Below are 26,977 nucleotides of genomic sequence, written 5' to 3' on the forward strand. Positions count from 1 at the left end.
TGGGATGCTGGGAATCGAACCCGGGTCAGCTGCGTGCAAGGCAAACGCCCTACCCACTGTGCTATTGCTCCAGCCCCAACACACTTAATTTTCTGATGTTGAAAATAACCACTCCAGGTTCTTCACCCAAACCCTGCAGAGTACCTGATATGTAACAGGTACTTAGTAAGAGCAGTATTTTATAAAGATGAAGAAAATTAAGAACATAAACAAAGAAAATAAGATTTTGTTTTCGCTTTTTATTTTTGGGTCACAGTGGCTGGTGCTGGAATTTCTCCTGGCTCTACACTCGGGGTCACTCCTGTGGGCTTGGGAGAACTCTGTGGGGTGCCACAACTAAATCTGAGTCACCCATGGTTAAAGCAAGTGCCCTGCCCTTTGTACTATTTCTCCAGCCCTTAAGATTATGATTTTTCATCATTTTACCCATACATAATTTGGATTGCATTGTCTTAAAAGCTGAGCCTGCCTATATAAATATATACTCAGTGTGACAAATTTGGAACAAGAAATGCAGAATCCAAAAAATTGGCTCTTGGCAAGTGACATAAAAACAAGGTCTCCAAATTCTTTTGAACCACAAAACGTCTATGCTACCTTTCCTGATTTCCTCTTTAGTATTGCAATCTTGTGTGAACCTTGTTTCTGTTCCAAATTGGCTATTTTTTTCCAGCCTCCTTAATTGTGGAGAGTGTCAGCTTTGCTTTGCTAAGACAAAGATGCAGGTGCACGGTCTCAAAGAGTGTACTTAGTTCGATTTAGTCTTCGAACTCCAGGGTATTGTTCTGTACTGGAACAACTGGCTTTTGGGAGAGGTCTGCTCTTTCTTGGACCTTGATTTCCTTATCACAGAGTATCACAGAGTCTATCACAGAGTATTCTCTCTTTTAGATGGGCCTTTAATAGAAACTTAGGGGCAGGAGCGATAGTACACGGATTAGGGCTCTTGCATGTTCTATCCCTAGGACCACTCTCCCAAACACTGCCTGGTGTAGCCCTGAAGACCCCAGAGCACCCCAGCAGAGGCTTGGAGGCCACCTGCAAATCACCCTTGGGTCCTAGCCCCAAGCCACCAGTCCAACTGGCTGAGAATCACATCACCAAAGTAGCCCCAGACCTTCTAACGCTACCTGAATGACCCCTCCCCAGCCCTCCACCATATAAATAAATTAAACAATTCCTCAGCAAATGGTGTTTTGTGAGATGCTGCAGATAGGACCATATGTGAGGCTGGGAACAGCAGTTTAGTAAATAATTTCTATTTTTGTGACACATACACAGTATAGCTATAAATAATCTAACACAGCCTAACATATACACCAGGCGATCATTAATGTTTATCAGTTCTCCCTACTTTCTGAAGCAGTATGAGTAACTGAAAGCATACCAGATTTGAAGCAAGGCAGACCCAAGTTTGATTGCTTGCTGTGATATTTAGGAGAGCAGCTCTTAGGGAAGCGATTTACATTCTGCAGCTTCAGTTTCTCCATGTGCAGTGGAGATGGTAATAATACCTCCTCCATAGACTGAGTGAAAGCGCTCAATGAGTTGAATATATGTACATAAAACGATGTGTTAACAAAACCAGATGATCTGCTATCTGTGTGCGCGCTCCTGTAGAGGGTGCAGTTCTGACAATGCTGTCCTTCCCCTAGGCTTTATGCGTTATACAGTCGTGAGTAGAATGGTAAGTGCTAGTATTTGCTTCTTCTGGAGTTAGCAGTGTTGCCAAAGCTGACGTTGAGGCAGATAGAAAATAATCTCTGTGAGCCCGGGAGGACGGATGATTGCAACTAGAGGAGGGCAAAGAAGAAGAGCCAAAATAGCGTTCACATACATTTTTAAAGCTTATTGTCTTGCTATCTAGAAGAATCACTCTGAAGGCTTCATCCAAAGGAGATTTTTATTAGAGAACAAAATGTATGATAGGAAAGGCATGCTTACTCTGCATTTTCGGAGGAGGGTTGATTTGGGGGTCACACCTGGCAGTGCTTGGGGTTTACTCCTGACTCTGCATTCAGGGATTACTGCTTGCTGGTGGGCTTGGGGTGCTGGGGATTGAACCCAGCTCGGTTGCATGCAAGGCAAGCACCCTACCCACTGCACAATTTATCCTGCCCCAGGCATGACTATCTGGTCAAATCCTACCTGGGAAGGGTGGGAAAGCAATATTATTTACTGAACATTTGTTAAAATATTAACTTTATGAGAAAAACACGCAGAGGATATGACTTGTTAAGACACGACCACTGCCTGCAGTAAGTTCTCAGTCTACTGAGGAAGCCTGTATGTGTGGGTATCTAAGAAAGGCACCGCCAGGCTAGGCTGAGTCCCATCTTATGAGACATTACATTCTGGGAGTACAGGAGAGAAAGTTGCCTGTGAGGATCAAGGACATTTTCAAGGAGTTTTGAATATTTTAAACTAGGTCTTGGAGGACAAACGGGAAGTTCACAGAGAAGCGGAGGCTATAAAGGCATCACGGGCCAATGCACCAACTTGAGTCAGGAATGGGATATATGTGTGAGCAATCTCTGGAGATTTGCAGATCTTTCTCTTTGTTCAGGCATGGTAAGCTCAGCAGAGGGGAGTTGCGGGTGACGTGTCGGGAGCTTTAAGGCTAAAAGAAGAAACCTGGGTATGTTTTGGAGCAGGAGGGTGGGGATGGATCCAGAGTACAAAGAGAGTAGTTAACTTTGAAAAAGAGGGGGAATTAATGATTTTTTTGGGTAGATAAGGCTAAATAATACTTGGATAATCTAGAAATACCAAGGCAGTACATCTTTTTGGGGGGAAAGAGAGGGTGGGACACACCTAATGGTGCTCAAGGGTCAGTCAGATAACCACAAATGCAAGGTTCTTGCATGCAAATAGGCACTCCAGCCCTTTTATTTTATTTTATTTTTTTTTGCTTTTTGGGTCACACCCAGCGATGCTCAGGGGTTACTCCTGGTTCTGCACTCAGGAATTACTCCTGGCAGTGCTTGGGGGACTATATGGGATGCCGGGGATCGAACCCGGGTCGGCCGTGTGCAAGGCAAACGCCCTACCCGCTGTGCTATCGCTCCGGCCCCTCCAGATCTTTTAGCCATCTACCACTTTTATAAATAAAAACAAAACTACAAACCATACTATTTTGATATGATTGCCATAGAGAGCTGCACATATTTCTTGATGAGTTTAAAGGTAAGTATATCCCCAAGAAAGCTCACCAATGTGCTATCCCATCAAGTCTATCTATCATTTCCATAAGTTTCCTTCCAAACTCTAGCAGTTAAGTTTTAAGAGCACACCACTGATTGAAGGAGTGAAAGAGACCAGATAGCGAAGAGGCTTACAAAGCATAAAACAGAAGATTGAAGAGCTATCTTGAGGATTAGTAAACATTTCTGTCTGTATTTTGTATAACACCATGATGTGTCCTAACTTACACTGAGCATGTTTCCTCTCCTTCATATTAAAAAAATGATAGCTCACCCATGACAACAATTATACTTTCAATTTTACAAGTGACTAAAAGCCTTTGGCACACAGATTCGGGTAGTTTAAGGAATTCGATGTACTCTCCACCCCCTGTCAGGGTCCCTGTGGCCCTATCTATTCTTTGGGTCAGATCACAGCCCAGGGTCAGATCCTTTGGACCCAGGACTGGGCAGTGTGGCGCTTTCTGCTTCATAAATAGGTGGGAGTGACTAGAGAGGATTTCATTAAAAGCAATATTGTCACCCTTAAAAGACAACTCCAGATCCATGTACAAGCAGTTTGGAGCCAAAGAGAGGCTGAAGTGGGCCTAATGTGCTAGGATGAAAAGCTGGCCTTTTGGATGGAAGGAATTGAGCTGGACAGTGAACATGGAATAATAGGTTGGGGTTTGATTCCCTGTTTTAATGGTGTGCTGATCTCAGACTCTCACTTGAGAGGCAAGAAGGATCCATGGGGCAGGGATGGGACCATTTCTTTCGCATAGGTGATGTGCCACCCAGGCTCTGTGGGAGAGATGGCCGCACACAACCTGAGCATGTCTCCTGATTGTCCTTGGGCAGCAAGACTTGTGAACCATTTCCCATGGGATGGGAGAATATATACTGTCCATTTACATTAAGAAGACTTTGGCCTCTGTTAGGGTTACATCTCTTCCTGGAGCTCAGGTAAGGGAATTACAGACTTCTTTTTAATGACCTCCTACTGGCTACATAGAGTGTTGTGTCAAACTTGTTTTGAAGCATTTTGCAGGAGATATTTTCATTCCCATGAACTCAGTTCGCTTGTGAGGAAATGAGGGTTGTTTTCTAGGAAAAATTCTAGGTCTAATGCCAGGAACTTTGGATCCCACAAGGAAGAACAGACACATTGAGAACTTAAGCTACCAATGACTTCAATAGAACATTCAATTCACATATGGAAGGAGATCAGAGACCAAGTTTTCAAAGAGAAATATTTTGAAAATTCTTACTGGTTTCTGGCAAGAGTAGCAAATCTTGATTTTTCAGTTCTTTGTGAAAATGAGAAAAGACTAACAATTTAAACCTGGGCATTAATCAGCTATTTAATAATGCCAACAAATGAATTGAGTTCTACTGTAATTCACTGTGGGGAGATTAAAGGAAACCTAAGAGCTACAAATAAGCCATTAGGAACAGTTTATAGTGATTGAACACATGAGCTGTGATTAATAATGAATCAGAAGGCAAGCTATGAATGACAACAGAAAAGGACTCGGTAGATTAAGAATTTTATCAGAAAAGCATAATTTGAATGTTGAGTCAATGTTTTTCAGTGGTGACAATAGGATAAAGGAATTCTTCTATGCTCTGCATTTTTGTTGATCAAATGTCAGTTGATAAATGTGCCCACAAGATGTAAGGGCAGAGAGTTTTTTAACCACTAATATTTATGCATATTAGTTTGCTTAAGATCACTGTAAGCAAAATGGAAAATCTCCCTAATATTTTTTGGGGGGTATACAATTTTTTTAGTCTTGTATATATTTGGATCAACATATACCTTAGTTTGTGACAAAATGTTTTTAGATCGATATTTTGGGCTCATATTTTATTACACAGAAAAAAAACTAATTGCACAAAGAGGAGTTAAATGGAATTGATTTTGCAACTGCCATAAGTACAGCTCCCAGAAACAAATGCAAATGGAATGAACAATCCTACCATATGTTTCACGTAGGCTACTCACGTTTTCCCTTATTCCAAGATGGTTTTTAAAACATGTTCTGTTAATATATGTACGCAATTACTGCAATCTTAAGGATCTAAAAACCCATGAGCTTTCACAGTCCTGAATATCCTAATATACATAGTTTTCACACCTGGATGCTGAACATAGACATTGTGATCTATTCTACGAACAAAGGGAATTTGAAGGAACCATGAATTTCTTGTTGTACCTTAAAGCTGTCCTGTGTCAGCTCTTTGCATTAAAGCCAAATTCAGGGATTCTGAATTTTAGAAAAAGATTCTATACTTTTCTAGATGTTTGGCTTTCTTTTCCCTATATTTCCTTAGAGATAGAAACACAGCTTGGCTTAGTAAATGCATACCAGTGTCTTCATTAAAACTGGACAGAGAAACACATTAGATCCTTTACTTAAAGAGGCACCAAATAGGAAGAGACAGAATAGAACAGGTGCCAGTCAAGGAAGAAGAGCCACTTGGTCGATGGTGCATTGAAAAGGGCATCCTCAAACTGCCTTTCCTCTATGCACCTACTACAAAAATTGGTCTCGTTTTCCTGTCAGTTTTTTATTTATTTGTTGGTTGGTAGCTTTTAGAGGTGAAGGGGCAAGAACAGACTGGCTTTAGCCCATGAGAGGGCTGTGGGTAGATCTGTGGCAACCATGTTCATCTATCCCCAACCTGTACTCTCCCTTACATAACGTAGGTGGGAAGGCCCCCAAATTTTCCATAGAAGATTCTCCTTTAGAGGAAACACTGCTTCTCCTTTGGAGTTTAATACTTATAATTCCTAGTTTTCAGTAGGGGTATTGAACATACAAAGAGTTAATATGTCTTGTGACTGGAGATCCTGCACGCGAAGGGAGATGCATGCTGTAAGTAGACTAGAGACTGAACAGGATGACCACTCAATACCCCTATTTCAGGCCACAACACCCAAAAGGAAAGAGAGATATCAAATTGGAATGCCTCGCCACAGAGGCTGGGTGGGGCGGGGGGGATGGGACTGGGGGGTGGGAGGGATACTGGGTTCATTGGTGGTGGAGTATGGACACTGGTGGAGGGATGGGCTCTTAAACATTGCATGAGGGAAAAACAAGAACAAAAATGTGTGAATCTGTAACTGTACCCTCACTGTGACTCACAAATTAAAAAATAAATAAATTATATAAAAATAAAGAGTTAATATGTCTTTATGGTCACCTCTTACATCTCAATTTCCTCAAAGAAAAATGGAGTGTGTCTCTGGCAAAAACAGGACAGAAAACAAAACAGAGAAGGAAGAGAGGGTGTTGCTTAGTTGCTTATTTAATGATTATCCTTGCTGCTTGTTATTCTCATGGTTCCATATGGCTCCTACACAGTGGAAGAGTTTCGACAAGTGCCTTCTTCCTGAGGAATCTATTTCACCAGCTTCAGCTGATGACCCCAGACCACGGTGCTGATGGAATGTAATCTCATCACATAGTACTGTTGAGGGGTGGGGATGGCCCAGCTGCTGATCCCATCAGGAGAAATAATCTTTAAAAGAGATTAATTTTGATTCTAAAAGAGCATCTAAAAGATATACATTAGTTCTAGTCTGAAGATATTCAGAAATATCACAGCTGCCCTCAATACTGTGTAAGGTTGTAGAAACAAAGATGAAGGGTGCCATGTTCAGGGTCAGTCAGAGTGAACTAAAAGAGAAGTCGGAGTGGACTCGCTTTGCTGCTACAAAATCCCATTTCTGAGACCCACATGGAAGAATGACATAAAGTAGCACTGTCATTTGGGTGTTCACTTTCTCTTTTGACAGATGATTTGATAAAAAAACATCTTGACCTTCCTGTTTCTACATGTTTCAAATGCTATTAATATTTTAAATCTCATTTTCTTTCTTCTTTAAATTCAGTAATGATTTTTGGGAGATGAATCTGCTGTATCAATTTCTAAAGGTTAAGAGTTGGTGTCAGTTCTTTTTGCTCTAAATTGTTTCAGTCCTCCCTCCTGTAATAGATGTTGGTGGGGTTATGCTGACATGAAAATTTCCTGGAAGCAAAGAGAACGACCTGACCTTGACAAGGGCCTGAGAGCCCAGACAGGCTCTGGAGTTTTCTTGGATTGAGTGTAAGCTTTACCACTTCCCAGCAGTGTAGACATGGGCAGTGAGTTAACCACTGCATTGCCATTTTCTAGTCTGCAAGACGGGTTACCTTGAGAAAGGGTTGTTTGTGTATGGGAAAGAAGGGGAATTAGATAAGCTAATAATTGCAAAACATGTAACCAGTGATTGACACACAGTAAAAGCTCGATACAGTTAGCATCTATGATGTTTAGACAATTTGAGAGGTTAGGGAGGTAGCTCAGAGGCTGGGGAACATGCCTCACGTGTGTGAGACCTTCTACCACATGGGACCTGCAAACATAGCTGAGTGTAGTCCTGGTGACTCCTACCACTGCCAGGCATAGATCAAGCATCAAACCCTCAGGTCCACATCACCCAGCCAAGTACTGTTAGGGGTGGCCCTGGCTCACTCAGCACTACTTGAGGGCATCTCCCCAACCACCCTTTTTCCAAGGAAAAGAAAAAAAAAGAAAAGAAAAAGAATTTTAAACAATTGCTATTTATATTAGTGGAAATGCAACTTCATAACACATTTTAGAAGGTGAAATTTCATAATTATTTCAGTAGATGATTTTATGCAAAATTGTTTGCTAAGGCATAGTAACTGAGCAGTGAGTGATTTTCAGGTGTTGAGGACAAGAAAAATATGCTTTATTGAACAAGAGTATTTTAATATAAACCATGGGACTCCCAGACCCAATCATGAATCAATCAATAATGCCCATGCCCTACTTACAACTTTCTCCCCACTTCCCCCGGCAAACTGTCCAGTTAAACTTGCTTTATGTATTATACACTTTCATAACACAATCAAGACACATTAAGAGTTCTATAACGTGATGTTCAGAACAATTTTTTTCACAGAGAATTGTTTCCTTCTTACTTTCTGTTATTTTATTTTGGGCCACAGTGAGTGGTACTGGGTGGTTGTGGGGGTCTACTCCTGGCACATTGTCCAGGGGCTACTGGTGATGGCTGGAACAAACACAATGTGGTGTCAGGGCTTGAATCCAGGACTCCTGCATGTACCCATGACCATTAATCATATCCCTGCCCACTACCAATTTTTTTTTTAGTTCTAGTAAGAAACAATAAATCTCTTACTACTTATAGACAGTTGTATTAAATGGACCAATACTGTCCCCACAAGAAAACCAACACGAATTCCAATACATTCACAGCATACACACAGCTAATATCCATTCATATCACGGGGCTCTTGTGTAAAAATAAAAATAAAAAGAATGGGCGCGCAGGCGAGCGAGGCAGGTGAAGGAAGGAAGAAGGCCAAACTGGTTGCTCGATCGGTTTATTTCATGTCCATCTCCATTCTCCTCTGATTCTCCTCCTGCTTCTTTCTCCCCCATCCTACTTCATTCTCTCTCTCTCTGCCTCTCTCCCGGCTCTCGGTCTCTCTCTCTCTCGATCTGTGGATCTGGCCCCCGTGGATCTGGCCCCCGTGGATCTGGCTCCCATGGATCTGGCCCCGGTGGATCTGGGTCTGGCCCCCAACCCACTCTTCCAGCCTAGTTAAATTTCCACAGCATGAGGGGGTTGGGGCATACACATAGGTGTGGTCAGCAATAGGGTAAGGTTCTTTTCCCTCAGGGGATGCTTCTCCTAGGACTTAATTCTCTATCAGCAGGAGGATCCACCCAAGGGCGGAGTCCCATGAATGTGTTTCTCTTCTCCTCAGCCAGCAAACATATAAGAATTCATAATATTAATTATTTTGTATGGACACAATAAGAGATGCATTAAAGCTTATAGAATTGCTCTCCTGGGGCCATCTCAATCTCAGACTACAGTGCTCAGGCCAGATCAGTCTTTCCTATCCCTGGCAGGGTCCCAGTCTCATAATTACTATTGGATCATGACAGCATTTGTCTATGATCAAGCTCTTAACTTATAGTTAAGAATTAGGCACTTTGGCCAGGCCCATCTCGATGCCAGGGTAGCACATAACTCACCGCTTGCCCTGGATCCTTCCTGTCCCACGTCGGGGACCCTACTTTGGGGTGCTAGGAACTGAGGGCAACTGAGGCTTAAGTGGAGAAAGCAGATGCCCAGGAGGGAATATCGAGGCCAATTAAGTCTTAAGTTATAAAAACATAATATTGTCTTCTTGTGTCTATACAAAAAAGACATAGCTTTAAAGTAAATTATTCAAAAGGCATAAAGAGGAGAGAAAGGCAATGTTATAATATTCAGTGTCCTAGGAAGTTCTGACCTTACCAATTAACAGAGTTTGATTAAGGGAAGAGCAGATAAACTGGTAGAATTGGTTACAGATAAACAAAGGAATGGGAGTGACTCGGGAGCACTTTGATGGGTGTGACTGATAAACCTAAGCTCCTAGTGGCAAGGGGGAAAGGACAAACCAATGATATCCAACAGGCTCTCATCAACTTTTAGGCCCTCCTAAGAAATCTATGAAGATTATCACAGATTTTGAAACACTACTTGGGACTGGGATGCAGGAATTCCAGTCTTGTTCTGCATAATAAAGTCTTTGTGCTCACTAGTAGAATTCAGCCCCCCTCATGCTATTAGTAAATGTTTATTAGCCATAATGACGGCTCATAAAGAGGTTCTGCCCTCTCTCACCTGAGAAGAACAAAACAGCAGGCTCTCTCTGCAGCTCTGCTGGACTCCGACCTCTGAGATTGCTGCTGCTAACCAGCTCTCCACAGGCAAAGGGCAGGAGGCACAGGGATGCAAATCCCAACGTGGGAGTTCCTCTGAGATCAGCTGCCATGCACGATGGCCCTGAATGGAGCTGAGCAGCAGTGCCTGCCAGGTGCCTGGTGAGGTGGGGACCCTGATTAGCTGGTGATGGGGACAGAACTCCAGGGACTACATTTTTATCTGCTTTTTTCTAAAGGAGGAATGAAGATAAATAGTTGGTTTGCAGAGCTCAGTGTTAGGGGATGGAGAGGGGGAAGAGGACATTCTTACCTATAAGTGAAATTCGTTAGCTGTGAGTCAACTTGGTTGACAGAGAAACAAAACACACACAAACACACATATGCATACATGGGCTGGAGCGATGGCACAGTGGGTAGGGTGCGGCCTTGCACGTGACCGACCCGGTTCTATTCCTCCATCCCTCTTGGATACGCCCGAAAGCTACTGAGAGTATCTCACCCACACGGCGGAGCCTAGCAAGCATATTCGATATGCCAAAAACAGTAACAACAAGGCTCACAATGGAGACGTTACTGGTGCCCGCTCGAGCAAATCGATGAACAATGGGATGACAGTGATACTGCAGTGATATATACATATACATATATATTTTTTTGTCTGATCTCTGGACCACTTACTACGAACAGGAATAGAAATGAACTTGTACACTGTGACTAAAGAGACAAGTGCTAAAATGCTGGACTTAGGGAAAGTCTTCAAATATTAATTCATTCTGTGTCCCTGGTCATCTTTCAAATAGGTGGTCAAGTGGAGGTGGGGCAGGGGGCCCCTGGAAATGAGTTTGCGGAAATTGTAAAATCAAGATATGATTGGGAAAGGAGTTGCTGCTTTCAGGTCCAGACTGGGGAAGCAGCCCAAACCCCAAGGCTAGACCCGAACTTTGGAGATGATTCCCAGGAATGAAGACCTGAGAAATCTCTGAATGACACAAGCCCCCAAAGGAAAGAGGAGATACTTCAGTGGGACAAAGGGCCCTGATAAGACTGAATAGAGGGGCCAGAGAGAATACAATGGCTAAGGCTCTTGACTTGTATGCAGCTGACCACCCCGGTTCAATTCCCAGCACCACATAAGGTCCGCGGGGTACCACCTGGTGTGTCAAAGCCCCAAGTTCTGGCAGCCTGAAGAAAGCCAATCAAAGCAGTTTCTGCAAAAGTAAGCAGAGCACCCTCACTCCATCCTAGGCACATCCACAGCTGTACACACTGAGGGCTCAGCTTCTTCACTTTACTCAAGGACCTTCCATTGGGGTGGGGGGGGCTCACTACTTTGTACTATAATTCCTTCCTTTTACTTTGCAGAATTCTCTCTTTCTCTCTCTGCCTCTCTGTCACACTTTGCAGAATTCTCTCTCTCTCTCTTTTCCTAAGTATAATTTCTTTGCTACACTATTTGTCTCCTGAAGTTCCTATCTGGAAGAACAGCAGTGGTCAACCTGTGCCAAGGTCAGGACTGACTCTCCTCATCATGCTAGGTGCAGCCTTCCCTCAACCAATCAACGTTCACCCAAAATTTGGGTGATGGGAACCAGCTCCCATACTGCATGGATCAAGAGGGTGTCAGGAGCAGCCTTTGTAGGGCTGGCAGGAGCAGTGAGTCCGTGCTGGGAAGGCACCTTTGAGGACTTTGATGCACCCAGACCTCCCCAGGCACTTGACCAGCAAGAATCTGGAGGGAAAAGCAGAAAGCCAAAGCATTGTCTCCTGTGGTTTGCCCCCCCTTTGCCCCCACCCCACATTATGGCTCTCCACATTTCCTACTGGCAACATCTTGATAGAAAACTAATTATAACGTGGATGATATAAATATCTCATAATGTGCATTACCTACCCATCCCTTAGACTGCAACAGATTTATCTTATACAGAACACTGAGTTTATACCAATGCTGCCTCAATATAAAATGCATGGAAAATGTGTCTCTATTCTTGCGGGTAGCCTTCAGACCGAAGACCCAGTGTTTTCCTCCTGCCTCTATACAGAGGAGAGGACTGTCTTGTCTGTATTGCTCCTCTCCTAAGACCTGGCCTGGAAGAGGTGCCTGTGATGGCTAATCTCCTGTGCCCACTTGGCTGGACCCTGTGCCCAGATACATGCTCTAACATTCAGGTGTTGCTGTAAGGGTGTTTGGGGATGAGATACATTCACGGGTGGATTCTGACTAATGTACAGTATCCTCTCATGGTATCTCTCCATTGGAACCAACAATGGAGGCCTGAAGAGAACAAAAGCTGGAGCTTCCCAAAGAAAGTAGCAACTCCGGGGCCGGAGTGATAGCACAGCGGGTAGGGCATTTGCCTTGCACGCGGCCGACCCGGGTTCGATCCCCGGCATCCCATATGGTCCCCCAAGCACTGCCAGAAGTAATTCCTGAGTGCAAAGCCAGGAGTAACCCCTGAGCATCGCTGGGCGTGACCCAAAAAGCAAAAAAAAAAAAAAAAGAAAGTAGCAACTCTGCCAAAAGATGGTCTTTGGCAGGTACCAAGCAATACTGATTCCTTCCAGTGTCACCTGCCTCATGGCCACAGGAGCTGAACTGCAGCTCCTGAACTTGTCAGAATCATGAACTGACCCCTTAAGAAGAGTCCTTTTCTATGACACCACATTGTATTGACTTTGCTTCTCTGCAGAACCCCGGTTAATTTATTTATTAAAAATACATTGGTGGATGACTAAAAATTGGCTGTCTACTTCCTCCCCTTCCTCCAGCCCCCCTGGCTCTCCCTGACATGCGGCTTACCTCCAGCCCTGCAGTGTTTGCTTTATTTCTGTGCTTTACTTCTGTATTCCAGACAGGACTCCCCTTCCTGCCTTCCTCTCCTTCCTGCCTTATCCAAGAGAAACTCTAGGGTGCTCCTTAGTCCTTCAACACACCACATTTCTTTCTTCTATTTTGGTTTTAATCAAGAGCTTATATCAAGAGAGACTCTTGCCTGCACGCCTGGCTGTCTTCCCCGGGGCCCCTCGGAGGGGATGGGCTCCAGCTTCCCTCTCCACCCCGAGCAGAGATCCTGGCAGCCGAAGACCACCGGAACCTAGCTACAGCCATGCTGGAGGCCCCTCTCCACACGTTTGGACAGGCCTCATGCATGAAGGTACCGGCAGAGGAACTCAGGTGTGTGTAATTCCATCAACGGCCAACATCCAGAGACTTACAAGCGAGGTCCCAGAAGCGATATCTTGTAGCCTACTGACTCTGGGAGAAACTGGCAAGCTTCTGAGAGTTTCCTGCCCACATGGGACAGCCTTGCAAGCTTCCCATGGTGTATTCATATGCAAAATCCAGTAACAAGCTGGATCTCATTCCCCTAACCCTGAAAGAGCCTCCAGTGTGACATCCTTGGGAGGGCCTAGTCGAGAGAGACTTCTAAGATCTCAGGGAAAGGACGAATGGAGAGGTTACTGAGCCCGCTAGAGAAATCGGCGATTAACGGGGATTTCGTGATTTTGGTTTTGGGGTCACACCCGAAAGTGCTCACACCGGGAAGGGTGCTGGCGTGGGCTGGGTGGGGTGCTGCTTGGTGGCTCTGGGACAGAGGGACGCCATACAGGTCTGGAGATCAAATCCAGAGCTCCAGTATGCAAAGCATGCGCTGCAGCCCGTGGCGCTACCTCCCACATTCAACATATTACTTTCCTTATCTTGACTCTGGCCTTGCAAGTTGTCCATATCTAATCAAACCAGGAGTCTGCCTGCCACAGGGGGCCTTCTCACTATCAGCCTCAACTGAATCTGGATGGCTGTCCATGACTGGGTCTTCACATCACTCAGCATATCTCTCATGGTCCTCTATCCGCCCTCATATCTACCACAAACCTCCCCTAGTACCCGCCATGGCAAGCTCAGTCCTGTAGACCAGTTCTCAGGCTCTGCTGCCTTTGGCGCTTCATTATTCTTTTACGTTCTTCTTTATATCCCACATAGAGAGATCATTCTGTATCTGTCCCTTGAGATGCTGTTCTTAAGACTTCCATGTTTTAATTGGAACCCAGTGTTTCCCTCATACCCTGTTCCTCTTTCCCCCATTTTGATGAATTCTCTAGCTATCCTTTCATTCATTATTTAAAAAATCGGAAAAAAAATAGGCACCACCTATGTCCCATCTTTCATCTTCAGTTCCACATCCCTCTGGCTATACATTCAACAAATGAGAGCTGGGCATCTGTTTGTGCATTTGGCATTATTCTAGAGCTCAGGATATTAGAGAGGACAAAGAAAATAGAAACAAAAAACTCTTGCCCTCAAGAGCTTATATTCCACTGAGGAGAAAGATCATAAACAACAGACACAAAAATAATCAAGTTTACAGAAAATGTTAGAAGAATAAAAGGCATGGGAGGGAAATATATAAATGATGTTAGAGTGACAGATTCAGGGATCTGTGAAGGGTAGGGGACACTCTAGACTGTGTGATCTCAGTGGGGTTTAATAAGAAAGTGGTGCTGGTCTCAAGATTTGAAGAGATGATCCCTCAAACCGTGCCAGGAGTGATCCCTGAGCACAGAACCAGAAGCCCTGAGCACTGCAGGCTGTGCTCCCCAAACAAACTAAGAAATGAAGCTATTACTAGGTGATCTCCATAGTTACATGGCACAGATCACTCAGGTTGAGAGCAACTCCCAGGTAGGTTTTCTCTGGCCATCTCTGGTCTTATCAATTCATTACTCAGGAAGCTCACTTCGGAGTGGACTTAGAGGTAGAAGATCTGACAAAAGGGAGAGATCCCTCTCTCACAATCTGCTTCTGGCATTTTTCTTCTGTCCCCTTAATTCTCTTCACCAACAAGTTAGCATACTCTGGAGCGTCTTCCTTTTTTTGTTTGTTTGTTTGTTATTTTTGGTATGCAATATAGCAACTGTCTCGAAGGACTTGTGGACAAACAAGATGCTGCTGAATCTTGGATAATTTGGTCCCAGGTTTCTTACCTCCTTTCTTTTGAGGCTTTTACACAACCTTCAGGTAGATATTATCATCTTTATAGAGTTTGCGGGTTCTGCTGGCTCTGGTGGGCCCCAGATGCCAAGGCACAGTAGTATTAGTGAGTCCAGGAATATCCTTCCCCCCAGTCTTTATAAAGACCACATTGAGAATGCTCAAATTTGCATCCACAATACAACCATGAACAGATTAGTGCTTTTCTTCACCGCTCCTCAGCGCTTCATGAGGAAGCCTTGCTTCCTGTTCTCGCCACTGATCAGGACCTGGTAACCCTTCCATTCCTCTCCCAGAACATCAGTAGCAACTTTGGTTGCCATCCGCTTCTCATGAAAGGTACGAAGTTTGCATTCATCACCCACTTCAGCCAATGGCTGGGTAAGAGATGCTCAGCTTCATGCTCAAAGAGCCCAACACCTCTTAGCCACCACAAAAAAAGAGCCTTAGGTAGTTTGCTTGAGTAACCTCAAAGCCACATCACATCACAAAGTCCAACTCTGCAGCTAAAATGAACTTTCACAAATGCAAACGACACCTTCTTAGACTTCTCCTCTGGCTCCCAGAGCCCTGGGGCTAAACTATGGCCCTTCAGCATGGCTGAGGGTCCCTCTCACACAACTCCTGCTTGATCTCACCCATTGTCTTCCAGCACGTTGCCCTCTCTGAGTCTCTGAGCACACTGCCTTCTCTGTGGCCTGCTATTGGTGCTGCTCCCTCTGCTTGAAACACCTTCCTCGAGCCTGGCCAGCCCAGGCTCATCTTGTTTTTCTCTTTAGAACACTGCTTCCTGCAGAGCTACTACTGACTGTCTCTCTGGGGCATAGGGCCACCCCACTGTGCATCTTGGAGTTAGGAGGCACCTCTACTACAGTAATTCATTCAGTATTTGTTGTCCAGTAACAATGATGGGTCTCATTCTCCCCCACCCTGAAAGAGCCTCCAATGCAGCACCACTGGAAAGGATGAGTAAAGAGAGGCTTCTAAAATCTCAGGACTAGGATGAATGGAGACATTACCGAGACCACTCGAGAAATTTGATGATCAACGGGATGATGCTGATTATGATGAAGATGATGATGATGATGATGATGATGATGATGATGATGATGATGATGAGACGACGACAACGATGATGATGATTTGTTGTTTCTACTTCTTGGGTTCCCCACTAGGTTTATTTACTGTTTTGTTGGTTTCTGAGCAGGAGGAGAGCACATTTGGTGGTGCTCAGGGACTACTCTCTGCTCAAATGCTCAGGATGGCTTCTAGTATTTCTCAAGAGACCATGCAGTCTTGAGATTCAAACAGGCCCCTTGCATGCAAAGCAGGCAACTCTGGCCCACTGAGCTATTGCTCTGATCCAGACAGAACCCAGAGCCTCACATATGCAAGACAAGTGCTCTCCCCCTAAAATACATCCCCAGCTTTCCCCCACTAGCCTTTCTGCAAGGGTGGGGATCATGCTCTTTCTCTCTCCTAGCATCCTGGCCCCTGACTTGACTCATAAGCAGTGCAAGATCAATGTTAGTTGAATGAATGAATGAATGCGTGCCTAATCCCCCGGTGGAAAGCTGAGGATTATAAAGGTGGACACAATGAGGAGAAAATGTAGAAGCTGCATGTAACCGCCTCTGCTTAAGAATTTCTCACAGAAGCAGAATCTATAGCCACAAGGATTCTGTGTAGAGGAATGGAGTAATGATTTGTGCTGCTTCTGTTGGTCTGGGATAGAATGAGTTTTTGGGTCAACTGGATTACCCTGATCCTTCTTTAGTACCACTACAATAACCCTCATCTCCAACACAGCCGATCCGGGGCCACCGGCTCTTTTGTACTCTAGCTCCCGCAGTGGGAGACCAGCTCCAAACAAAACAATCTCTTTGGTCTCACTGACAAGGAGAATGTAATCCATTTCCTACATGTGACAACAGAAGGAAATCTAAAATGGCATAAAAAATGTAATGGTAATATCGTAGCGACAGGAAAGAGCCGAATAAGAATGAAAAACGACTCAATGTAATCAGCAACTGTCAGAAAAAGGCCACTGTCATCTTTGTTCCTTTCATAAACTTCCTAGAGCACATGCTATCTTCCGGGAGAGAAGTCAGTTTTCTTTCTGGGGATGACTGCTGCGGGCTTCTGCCATGTAGGGGAGGTGAGGCGGTTCTCAGCATCCTCCGCCCCTCAGCTGCTCGGGGTGCCCGCTGAGCTGTTATATTCATTAGCACCCACCCTCTCTGAGGACAAGCCTTTCCCCCCCACTACCGCAGTCTGACGCTCTGCCTTTGTCTCCTATCAAACCGGGCGGGTTCAAACAGCATTCCGCATTGATTGATTAAGAAACCTGTTTCAGTGCTCAGGGTCTGGAAACGGAAAGCCTGGACTCAGACCCATGAAACTGTAATTCATCGCCGCAGGCAGCCCGGGTCTGAGGGGGTTGGAAGAGAGGTGCCAAGTGTGGGCTGCACGCAGAACGGGAAGGCTGGTGTTAGGTGTGGGCTGCTGGAGCGTCCCGGGAGTGGCTGGGCTCATGTTCCCGACTAGGAATCCAGCTGTCTGGAGGTGGAAGATTCCATGGATGGTGCAGATTGCAAGAGACACAGCTTTGGCGCCTTGTGCCGGAGGGACATATTAAGGAAGAAATTCTCAAGCCAACCCAAACACAAACCTCCAGCGGCCTTCAGTGAGCACAGAACATCCCCATGTGGGTCTTTAGCTGTGCCGACAAGGTCTTTCTCAAATTAGCTCCAATACTGATGGCATGACTAATTGTCCCCTAGGAAAAAAAAAAAAAAGTCCCGGTGCACAAAGTACAGACGACCATGAATGTGCTGGGGATCTGTGGGGAGGAAGAGAAAAATGTGAACAGAGTTGGAACTAGCCCAGGCAGAGCTACAGAACGGGAGGACACAGCAAACCCATGGGACAGGAGACCAGCATAAGGGTGTAAGTGCTTGAAAAACGGCTGTGCTGAGATTGATGATCCATTGATCCAATCTCTGGCTAGAGGAGCACTGGGAGGCCTCTGGGGGCAAAATAAAGGCGGCCTGAAGCATGGTCTGGTGGTATGAGCACATGCTGTGCAGGTTTTGAGGAGACGGGGACGTCAGGGGAGAACATGCATTTTACTGGGGAGCGTGTCTGTTACCAGCATTCCATCAGTTGCCTGTGACACTGCCATTTTCTCTTCAGGAAGAAGAGAGAAAATTCTCTGGCGATAAGATGGTAAACTGTGGGGCTGGTCTCCCACAAGTGTCAGACATGCTTTTCCCACTGGGCCAGAGAGGTCCCTTGCCCATTAATGGAACCCCGGAAGGAAGGTTACTGGACCCTCATCTCTGTCTGGAAGCTGAGAAGCACAAAACCTCAGTCCGTGGCCATGTGCTGCACTCACCCAGCCAGCCAGAAAGCCGCCTCTGCTCCAAGGGACTCTTCACTCCCAGTGCTCACAAGGAGGCTCTGGACTGGCCCGGACTCAGCCACCTGCCGAAGCTGGGAGAGTCTGTGCCTCTGATTCCTTACCCGTTTCTGAGGGTGATCATCTGCCAGGTCCAGAACTCTTTTTCTGTTTTGTTTTGTTTTGCTTTTTGGGTCACACCTGGCAATGCACAGGGGACACTCCCGGCTTTGCACTCAGGAATTACTCCTGGTGGTGCTCAGGGGACCATATGGGATGCTGGGAATCGAACCCGGGTCGGCTGCATGCAAGGCAAATGCTGTACCCACTGTACTATCTCTCCAGCCCCAGGTCCGGAACTCTTAAGAAGAGTCCATGAGAGCATCTAAAGCACCAACTGGGCATGTGGAAAGTGCCGAATGTATGTGGATTTGGATGATTACTTTGTTTTCAGCATCAGTTCCCAAATGTCAGTTCCAGCCAGTGACAGACAGACAGGCTTCCTGGGCAGCGGAAGGCATTGTGAGCAGCTGTCCTCAGGAACAGGCCAGGGTGGGAGGTGAAGAGGGTGGCAAGGCCCAGCAACCACAGAGGCTGGCCACCCCCCAAGTCATTCTGCCAGAGAAAGGGGCCAAACAGAAGAGCCTGAGGACTGGTAATTTCCTTTCTGTCCTCTTGTTTTCGTCTCCACCTCCCCATACCCCCTATTTAAATAAGCCACAGAATTGAGGACTGCCTAAGAGAGACTGTGGCGGGGGGGGGGGGGGCGGCAGCTGGGAGATGATGAGGAAAGTGGCTAAGCCCCTGCTATGCCATCCCGTTCACTCAATCTTTCCCCAATGAATTGGAAGTTAGGTGGAGATCCTCTGACCAAGTCGCACTTCCCGCTCCTCACTAAGCTTCCTACAGCCAGTGCAAACACTTCACTGTGAGCAGTCCCAAACCTGCCTCTCAGCCTGGCTACTTGCCCCAGGCTTCTGCATCTGTCTGGGCACCAGGGAGAGGGGGCAGGGCAGGACCAGTCTCCTTTGTGTTGTGCCCAATGTGGTACCAGGCTCCCTGGTGCTCATAAATGCTTTTGCATGACAATAATAAGACTGTCCTTCCAGGAGAGGATCCTCAGTGTTCACCCCCTCTCCCGGGTTCTTCTTTTGATTATTCTGAGTTGGGGGAAGGGCTGCGAAGTTGTCACCATTTATTCTATTTTCTCCTGTCTCAACTAATCAAAATCTCCTATCTCTTTGAACTGAGCCCAGTCTTTCTACCTTTTAAAAATACACCTCAAAGACATCTTTTTCATTTTACCTTAAGAACGCCTTTAATGGTCCAAATTTTAACTGCTTCCACATGTACTATAAGTGATCTGCAAGATTTCTTATCTTGCTCCTTTTGAATTTCACTTTTTTTTTCCTAAATCAATTCCCTTTTGGCAAGACATTATTACTTTCTGCCCACAGAAATACTACCATCCATAATTTTCTCTCTGATATCATAAAGCATGGTTTAAATTAATATTGAAAAACAAGTTTTGATTTTTAAAACTTAAGTATTATCTTGCATATTAATTGAACTGCCTAATTCCTACTCTGGATGCACAGAATATAGAATATGAAGGAAATGTGATAGAATTCATATAATCATGAGCATGTGACCAAAGGGGAAATCGACACTCAGGGAAATGAATTGCCTTGCACTCATCACAAAGGAGTGGAGGAACAGTTGAAATCAGAATTGATTATTCTCTGATCATTACAGAATGTTTCCTGTTAGACCACTGAAGGCAAACTAGAAAAGTTAGGAATGTCTGACAATGCAAAGACATTTCAAATTCCTTTAAAATGAAGAACATATATAAAGTTTTCACCCAGGACATTCAGAAGCAACTACTTTTCCCCTGGGGGATGGGGACTTTCTGTTCCTTCCAAAACTATTATTTAGGGAGGCACATCTTCTAGGCAATGCCCTGGGCCACTCCTGGCAATACTTGACCAACTGAGATCAAGGATTCAGGGCTCCAGCTGGCGATGAACAGCCAGGGATGCTGTGGTTCTCCAAGGCAAAACCCACTGGTGCAAGGGAGGTGGCACATGGCATTGGGGATCAGACTCGGGAACCTGTGCAGGCAGGTGAGCACTCCAGGCACTGGCACTATCTCCCTGACCCCTCAAAACTATATTCCTATCTACATTGAAATTCGGTACAATCACCTATCTAAATCAAGAGAAATGATTTTATCTCTCCAGCAGGCACAGAGGATGTAAAAATAAGTGATTTAAAGCCTAATCACATTATTGATGATGCTAACACCATGTGGTGTTACTGCAGCACCCAAGATACAGACACAGGCATGCGTCCTTGGTCTTCTGGGGCACGATTTCAGGTGTGATGGGTAGGCCTTCCACCATACCTGAACTGTAATCAGAGCTCCATAGGAAATCTAGGGCTGTACAAGAACATTTGCTGTACATTTCCAACATTTAAACTGCTTTCCCCAGTGGATTATAACTCATCATGTCTTCTCCAAACCAAGTGATCACAGAATCATCCAGTCATGTCATTCACTCCAATGTTATCAAACACCAAAAAAAAAAAAAAAAACCACACAAAACTGTCCACACCTTCTCCAATTTCTCTGTTGAAGCCTTCAAGCCAACAAGGTCAGAATGTGACTCTGGAGATATTGCCTTGAAGGTGGTAATTAAGTTAAGATGGAGGTGTTTCAAAGGCCAGGAATATTGCCCCATAGTTGGAAGCCTGTCTTATGAGCTGGGGAAGAAGGCAGCTGGAGTACAGAAGGGATCACGTAAGACAATGATGATTGGAGGAATCGCTTAGGAAGGGAGATGTGTGATGAAAGATAAAGGACCTAATATGATAACCTTTCAGTATCTATATTGCAACCCATAATGCCCCAAAGTAGAGAGAGTATGGGAGAAACTGTCTGCCATGGAGGCAGGGGGAGGGTTGGAAAGGGGGAGGTATACCAGAGACATTGGTGGTGGAGAATGTGCACTGGTAGAGGGATAGGTGTTTGATCATTGTATGGTTGAAACTCAAACATGAAAGCTTTGTAACTGTATTTCATGGTGATTCAATTAAAAAAAAGATGGAAGTGTTAGATTAGGCAGGTGCTAACCCAAGAAAACTGGTGGCCTGGTAAGAAGCGGGGATGGAGACCCAGCAACACAGAGCATGTCCGTGGGAGAACATGAGAGGTAGGCAGGCTCCTGCAAGCCAAGGAGAGAGTCTCAAAGGACACCAAACTTTCTGCTGCCTGATTTTGGGCTCCAAGCATCCAGCAGAGTCATAGAACACACGTCTCTTGTTGAAATCAGTGGTTTTCCCATCTCTGCACACCTGGGCACCGGCACTGACCTATGACTAGCACTGATTCATGTACCAGTACCGACTCAGGCACCAGTGTTGAGAACAATGTTTTTTTGTTTGTTTGGGGGCCACAAATATGATGCTCAGGGGTTACTCCTGGCTCTGTACTCAGGAATTACTCCTGGTGAGGTTCAGAGGACCATATGGAATTCTGAGGATTGAACCCAGGTCAGCTGTTTGCAAGGGAAGCGCCCTACCTGCTATCTCTCTGACCCCAGAGAACCACGTTTTCACCATCGAGTCTGCGGTATTTTGTTATGGCAGCCCTATGCAAATTAAAATACAAATTAAAAATCCCGTACTTAGTTTTCTTCGGTTAGCCTCTGTACTTGTGTTTTCCACAGACTTCAGTCTTTCCTTGATCTGCCACTAAGAAGAAAGGCTTCCTGCAATTAAATATCACCTTTGTGTAGAGGGCAACTTCATTTTTATCCTTAAAAATGTTTAGGGCTGCCAGGAGGAAGAAGCGAATAGAGTTCTCCTGAGATGCTTCTCCAGGCAGTCCCTGCCCTCTAAGCATAGTCCATAGTGACAAGGGGGCCATTTTCAATAGGAAAAGTCTATTCATTTGTTCATGTATCAGGGGTTGTCATACCCAAGGGTGCTCAGAGGCCACTCCTGAGTGATGCTCCAACTACCATACACTGTGGGGACTGAACCTGGGGCTCCCACATGCAGAGCAAGTGCTCCAGCTCTTTGAGCTAGCTGCTAGCCCCCGTTTATTTTAAAGGGCATGGAATTGACACTAAAAGCAATAATAAAAGAAAATAAAGCAATTATCTTTGTTGGGGTCATATCTGGCTGAACTGGGGGCTTATTTCTGGTGCTGTGCTCAGGGATAATCCCTGGTAGTGCTCAGGGACCATGTGTAGCACCAAGAATTGAACAGGGTCAACCACATGGAAGACAAGTGGGTTTTCTTTTTTGTTTTTGGTTTTTGGGTAACACTTGGCAATGCACAGGGGTTACTCCTGGCTCATATACTCAGGAATTACTCCTGCCCATGCTCAGGGGACCATATGGGATGCTGGGAATCAAACCTGCGTCGCCCGTGTGCAAGGCAAACTCCCTACCCTCTGTGCTATCACTCCAGCCCCACAAGACAAGTGTTTGACCGCCCTGTATGATCTATCTAGCCACAGAGCATTTGTCTTTTGACAGCATATGATAATTCCCAACATCCTGGCTGAAGGAGAAATAAAAAGCATTTTGAATCTGACAAGAGGCAGGAAACCTCCTAGGTGCCAGGAGATGCCAACTAAGAGATAAGAAGACACCACAGATATTTTGGATACAGAAACCTTTGGCATGATGCTCGCAGCTGTGATGGCTGGCCTGCTGGTGTCTCAGTGAGAGGCTGGAATGTGGATATGTGAGGCCACAACTAAAGGGATTTTAAAATCCAGAGGTAGAGAAGGCTTTCTGTCTATGCAGATTCCAAATTCTTCTGCGAATGCATTTTCCTTTGCCTGCCTAGAAACTGCATCTTTTTTTTTTTTTTGCTTTTTGGGTCACACCCAGCGATGCTCAGGGGTTACTCCTGGCTTTGCACTCAGGAATTACTCCTGGCAGTGCTTGGGGGACCATATGGGATGCCGGGAATCAAACCAAGGTCGGCCGCATGCAAGGCAAACGCCCTACCCTCTGTGCTATCGCTCCGGCCCCTAGAAACTGCATCTTGATCCCCTTTTCCAGCGCCTCCACATCCTCGGGTGCTATACTTCATCTCTCCATCACCTCTGACAGTGAACACCAGCACACTGTTATAAGTATTTTCCCTACCAACTCCTCCCAGTCTGTGAATGTTTTGAAAGGAGAGTTGTGTCTTCATGGACCAGGACTTAACAACCAGGAAGTATTCATTTGGTGCTGGTTGAACGAATGAACTGTGAAAAAAAAAAATCTCCATTCCTCTTGGAAGAAGACTAGAAGGGTTAATTCCCCAATATGATGTGAAGAAAATCTGTACTAGTTGAGTGAGAAAAGAAAAGTGTTAATGCAAAGCTAAAGAAGATGTAGCAATCTAGAGAAAAAAAAAGCAATGCTGACAGGTGAGTTTACTAACAAGGAATGGGAAAATAAGAAAGGTAAATGTGAGAGACATTGTCCTGACCTAGTGGTGACTGGTTTAGGCAAATTCTTCCTTGGGGGAGAGAAGAGGAGGGCTGGGTGTTCTGGACCAACCCCCAAATAAAGCCTTCATTCATCAAGAAGTTCAAATAGCTATAATTTAAAGATTACTCTATTTGCAATGGGAGCATGAGAGCTGTCATCCTGTAGGTAAAAATGACTTTAACTGGCCAATAAACAGAAGCTAAGAGAATAAGGAATAAGCAGAAAAAGATGAGCAATATGTGAGTTCTCTTCGGGAGGGCAACAAAGGCAGATGAGCTCATGCACATGAATCAGAGAAGAGGGGAAAGGAAGCTATATATCATGGAACCCAGGGCTGGACCAGTGGCCAGGGGCCAGTAAGGAGATGATGAAGTGGATGGGGATGACTTCGAAGAGGTAGGAGAGGACAGTCTCAGAAAACCATCAGCGGGAGACCTGTCTCTGTCTGCCTCTCTCCATTACTTCCGTCCCCGAACGGCTATGAATCTGGTTAATAGAAGACACACAGGAACACCAGGGATCCAGGTATACAGGCACCAATCCAAAATTAGGCGAAAAGAAAAGAGAGCGCAGGCTTTCACTTGATGAGTGTGACTCCGGAGATTGTCATTTGGCAAGTTTGCAATATTGAGAGTAATAAAAAATTCTATTAACATCTAGAGGGAATAAACCCCAAAGTAATGAGACTAAGATCTTTATGGAGAGGGGGATGGTATGCCAAATTTGATTGCTTTTCTTATGGAATCACAAGATGACTAGTTTCAATAAATGGAGCAGATGTGACATACTTCATTTTTATTAGGACATTTGGAAATAACATCACACGCAATTTCCTTCCCCAAACCAAGTGACTAGGGCTTCAATGTGGATAGTGAAGAAAACAGATGAGGGGAACAATACATTATGGTCAATCTTGCTGGGAGGAGGGTGTTTATAAGGACACAGGATTCCTGTTGTTTAGAATGGACAGAAAATTCTTTCTTTTTTTTTTTTTGGCTTATACCCGGAAATGCACAGGGGTTACTCCTGGCTCTGCACTCAGGAATTAACCCTGGTAGTGCTCAGGGGACCATATGGGATGCTGGAATAGAACCCAGGTCGGCTGCATGCAAGGCAAACACCCTCCCCACTGTGCTATCGCTCCAGTCCCCGAAAATTCTTTCTAATGGTCTATAAAAAAGGATGAGAGAGGCAGATAGGAAACATGGAGGCTTACTGAAAAAAGGATGGATGAGGACCATGGTGAAAATATGAACACAGAGAAAAATGAAGGTAGCTTAGAAATTCACATATTTAGAAAAGCAAATGTGGTTGGAAAAAACATGGGAAACACGTAAGTAACTCTTGGAGTTCATACCTCGAAAACATTATTTGCTGCAAACTTTAGCAGAAATTCAGACACAAAGCAGAGATTTTAATGACATGCCATGCTAGAATGAAATAACATTATGTACCTTGTCTCTAATTTTTTAGGTGCGAAAGGGCTGACTTTGATTTATTTGTGGATTTTTGTCATTATGAATTTGAGCTCTCAAGTTTAGCAATAAAACCGTTAAACTAATTTAAAAGAACTATTCTGGGATAGCTCACCCAGTCTCTCGCCGAGGTGCTGTCTTGCTTTCATGTGGTCCTCAATGAGGCTCAGCTTGCTGCAACTATTTCTGGATAAAGGAACCTTCTCCAGTGTGGTAATGACTGAGCCTAAAGGACTCTGAGTAAGCACCATTGTAAAGCTTTGCTTTCAGTTATTTTTCAAAGATTAAAAAATATCCCTTAAACAATGCTGGGGAGACAGCTCAGGGGTCCAAGATGCCTGTCTTGCCTGCACAAGACCTTTCATTCAATTCCCAGCACCACATGTCCCTCTTCCTTCAGCAAAGTCTGAGCATCACTGGAATGGCCCTGTTACTCTCAACACCACAGAACCCAGGAAGCACCACTTTACTATGTCTGAGCATTGAACAGCCTGGTCCATTGGGCTAAATATCACCTGGAGCAGAACCCAGAGCCCCTGGAAACTGCTTGGAAGGGCCCCTCTCTCCCAAATCCTTAAATGACTCTGAGTAGGTGCTGAAAAATGATTATGTCCTGGACATTTTCATTTACATATTGGTTAGAACCTATATAAGGGCTCTGAAGCCACCATCTGGTTTCAGAGCCCTTCTCCACCACCAGCCCAAAGACGAGGACACAACACTGCCTGCCCTGGCACCCTCCTCCAGAGAGGGGCCGCCAGGGGTCTACACCTCCCAGGATTCAATGATGAAATGAACCAATATTGTGAAAGCATATAGAGAGCCCTTATAAAGGTCGACTCTTTCCAAACAGATTCATTCGAGAATAAAACCAATCTGAAAAAGACAAGCTTAGGAGAAAAACAATCCCTATTATTTAGGTCTAGATGAGCATCACTATTTGCTGGAAAGCCAACAATGATTTCCATCTTATCAGGATGCCACAGTGGAACGGCACGCCTTTAAACTTTAAAATGCGTGTTTTTTCATGTTCTTGGTCTTGGATTACAAAACTGAGTACCCACCCAGTAGTGCAGTTCGAGGAGGAAGGGGTGAAGGGGAGGAAGAAGTAAACTGGTAGTAACGTAAGAATAGGGAAGGAGGGTCTTGAGCATTTTAGTGGTGGTGAGGTGTGGTAATTGTACTACAAAAATTAACATTATTATAGCTATGTGATTTAAACTACAAGACTGAAAAATTTTCCTAAATAGTGTGTTCTGGTGCACAATTTATTTGGAGCTACAAATAAGGATATTATTTATAGGCTATCCTTAGAGGAATTTAAAAAAGGGGAGTTGAAGATTAGAGGGCTACTTGGGGCTTAGCAACAGACTTACATTTTTTGGGTACAATACAAAAATGAGTCAAGTCCTGTTTAAGGTTGAAATGACTGTAGGCTCTGAACCCCTTCGGCTTCCGCTCCTGCTCTTAGCAACTGTCCTCCTCCCCCACACGCTGATGCACTTCCAGTTCTCACCACCTCTTCTGTCTGTCAGTGTGCGTATCTTGCACTTGGATATCCCAGTCCAACCCCACCCCCACCACTCCAACACACACACACACTTCCTTTTTCAGGACATGCAGATGGCATCTGTCTGAGGGACACTTCTGGCCTCTCCTCCTA

General features: G+C 44.9%; 1 protein-coding gene and 1 pseudogene across 18 annotated transcripts in view; both read right to left on the reverse strand.

The window, feature by feature from the left end:
• Positions 1 to 26,977, reverse strand: part of ANKS1B (ankyrin repeat and sterile alpha motif domain containing 1B) — a 1,196,591-nt gene that overhangs the window by 120,058 nt on the left and 1,049,556 nt on the right. The gene's annotated exons all lie outside the window — the stretch shown is intronic.
• On the reverse strand, positions 14,680 to 15,339 carry LOC129399140 (40S ribosomal protein S6-like; annotated as a pseudogene).

The sequence above is a fragment of the Sorex araneus genome, chromosome 10 (assembly GCF_027595985.1).
Source record: "Sorex araneus isolate mSorAra2 chromosome 10, mSorAra2.pri, whole genome shotgun sequence".
Taxonomy (NCBI): domain Eukaryota; kingdom Metazoa; phylum Chordata; class Mammalia; order Eulipotyphla; family Soricidae; genus Sorex; species Sorex araneus.